A 3,635-nucleotide genomic window follows, 5' to 3' on the forward strand; every position below is an offset into this window, starting at 1 on the left:
AGAAAAGGAAAGATAACAAACAATTTTGATCTTTTATATTTGCTAATCATAATCTATTTTTAATCTCTAAACCTTATAAAAAAAACGTAAGAGCAAAAATCTAGGAGTTCGTTAAGTAACAAATATTTTTCAAAAATATAATAACAGCAAATAAAACCCTAAAGATAATTAGGAGTTTTGTGGATTGGACGCTGCCAAAGTGCCTTCGTCTACTCAACTTCGAATTGCCACCGCCCGCATACGATTTATTAGTGTCGTCGACGATCATAATTTTGGCCGTCTCCGTTTTCCGTCGGTTGCAACCTATCTAAAACAATTCTTGGTGTTAAAGTTTTTGATTTCTGGTCGTCTCCCAACTCCTTACCTCCTTGCCTCCACTTGCATCGATACCATCTCCGCCGCCAGTCCGTCATCTGACCGGACCGAAGAATACCAGCCGTCGGCGCTACAACGTTTGTGTTGCTTCTCGTGCATTCAGTATACTTTTGGGTAAAACTTTTTCTCTATTTTATGTCTGGTTTCATTACTTTGTTAACCGGTCATGTGTGTAAAGCAATAAAATGGGCATAGGACCATAGCCTACTATGTAAACGAAAAGTCATTGTCTATATAAACTTAAAAAGTCATAGTCTATACTCTATGTCTTTGGTATAATAAACAATTAGAACAATAGAGCTACCAGCTTGCTCATACGATTTCATATACATATACCTATACATTTATAGCATTAGACGTGTTTGTTTTAATTAATTATTTAGATTGGTAATTGTTTATTGTATTATTCTAGACAATATGTTAATGGTTTATAAACAAAAAGGTGAAACTAGCTCTTTGTGACATAATCATGATAACCCACAATGAAATAATGAAGTTAATAAAAAAACCATTTGTTTAATAAGATGAGTGGTATTACTAATAAACCGATCCGATAACCAAATTTTTTGACCCGTTAATTTTATTATTTCATTTATATGGGACACATGTGACTTTGAATCCTATATTCGCCACTGTGTGTGAGATGTTGATATCAGATTTTCAAAAAAATATGGATATAATTAATTTTGTATTACCCAAATACCTTGCAAGGCAATTAGAAAAACAAAGAGGCGTGTTTTTAAACTTATAAGCTAAAAAATGTTCTCAGATGTTCTCAATCTTAAAAATGTTCTCATTTGAACATAACCCTATATATATATATATATATATATATATATATATATATATATATATATATATATAGGGTTAAGATCGGTTGAAAACTAAAAGTTTCCCGAGAACCCGAGAGCTAAAAGTGGAGCGTTAGATCAAAAGTAATTCGTTAAGGACTTGATCGTCATCTTACCGATCTCATTTAATGTTTAATTTTTTTTGTGTTATTTAATATATTAATATAAATGTCTAAAAATTTAAAAAATAACTCAAAATTTCAGATTTTTTTTAAATAATTTTTGATTTATTTTTAAAAAATGGAGATTTTTAATTTTTTTCAAAAAACATGAAATTTTGAAAAAAAAAATGAAAAAAATATTTTTTTTAAAAACTGCATCTTTTTTAAAAAAAAACTGCATTTTAAAAAAGAAAAAAAAAACTGTATTTTTTCTAGAAAAAAAGTGTATTTTTTTTTTAAAAAAAAATGCGATTTTTATAAAAAAAGTGTAATTTTTTTTTTCAAATTTACATTTTTTAACAAAAAAAAATCAACATTTTTAGGTGCAAATATGCATATTTTTTCAAATGTATATATATATATATATATATATATATATATATATATATATATATATATTTCTTATACTATAATATTTGTAACTAAATTATAAAAAATCTCATTTTTATTAATCAATCTATAAACATAATACAAGTATTTTATTCGATACAAAATAAAATATAAAAAAACTACAAAGATTCACAGTGATATCATTTCTTCATATCAAGATTTTCATATTTTCTTCAGTTATCACTTTTCACCTATTCAATATTTTCTAAAAATTCTTCAAAATCTACAGGAAAATAAAAAAAATTGATTAATGCAAGAACACGCACATGTATATATCATTTAAGATTCACATGTGATTATATAATGTGATATTCATATGTGATTGTATCTTTTAAGATTTAAATGTGAAATTCCCAAGAAAATTTTAAAAAATAATTAACGAAGAACACTTATACAAAATGCATGTGTATATAGACCTAATTGTGACATCCCCAATTTCACGGTCAGAAAAGACCGATTTGTTTATGCTTTGTTTTATAAATCAGAGTGATCGTTTAAAGAAAACGGTTGCGGAATTTGTTCCCAAAATAAAATATGATAACCATTTATCAAAACATTTCTCGAAAAGAATGTATTTTCATTAAATAATAAAAACTCGGGATGTCATGTTCGTTACAGACCAAAAGCATAAACAATATAAAATAGACCTTACAATAGTTATTCAACTACTGATCTATAATCCAAAATCTCTCGTCAAGTCCACCAACTTATACCCTTGTGCCATTACCTGTAATGAAAAGAAAACTGAGTGGGTCAGGCTTGGGAGCCTGGTGAGCATATAGGGTTTTCAACCCACAATAATATAATTATTATATGTAATCAGCAAACAATCAATCCAATTACCCATCCCCATTATCTTCTTAAGGTTTTACCCTAAGAACCAACTATCCTTCATTCATTTATTCATAAGGAATTTGGCACGAATTCCATTGCTGCCAAAGCTTATTTATCAAGTACTAAATCCATAGTTATCTGGCGCTAACTCCATAGTCACCAAAGTTCACTTAACAAGCGTTAACTCCATAGTCGCCAAGGTCTACTCAACAAGTGCTAACTCCATAGTCGCCAAGGTTTACTCAACAAGCGCTAACTCCATAGTCGCCAAGGTTCATCAAATAGGCACGAAGTCACATCGTCGCCAATGTTTATACAATAGGCGCTAACTCCATAGTCACCAACTATTCCATCTACCTATGTTCTACCCAACAATTTTGTAGATATAAATACTTACACAGTTTAAATCATTTAACACCTGTATAAAACTCCAATTTCCATACCCATCTCAAATAGACAAATAACATATAAACACATAGCACGTATTTCATAGCAAATACTTCATATTTATGTGTTAGAAGAAAGTAACTACACACTCACACATATAAACAACAATATTCTTAATACACTCAAACCATACTTGTATTATTATCGTGTTTATGAAAGGTAGTATACACTCACTTGATCAGAAGATGATCGGACAGCACTACGACTTGCAGAAGTAGTATTCTTCGGTAGATCTGGAAGATCTCCACAAAAATCGAACTTCTCGCGGGCAGAGCTTCGGCTCGGGAACCGCACTTCTCGGGATATTCGGGATCTCGGGACTTGCTTCGGGGCTCGAGAATAATACCGGGGCTTCGGGGTATTTTTGGCACGCAAATCGATGTAAAACGGGAGAGAGAAGAGAGAAAATGAACAAAAGAACCGGCTGCCCTCGTATCCTATTTATAGGAGGCTGGAGCCCCGGAGTACGCGGGGCGTACAGGCGTACGCGTCCGAATTCGTCACTGCATGCGTCATCCGAAGAACTCGAGTGCGAAGGTCATCATGCTTCGCTGTACGCGGGGCGTACTTCGGATAA

This window comes from Lactuca serriola, chromosome 2 (assembly GCF_051521515.1).
Source record: "Lactuca serriola cultivar US96UC23 chromosome 2, Lser_US96UC23_V15, whole genome shotgun sequence".
Classification (NCBI taxonomy): domain Eukaryota; kingdom Viridiplantae; phylum Streptophyta; class Magnoliopsida; order Asterales; family Asteraceae; genus Lactuca; species Lactuca serriola.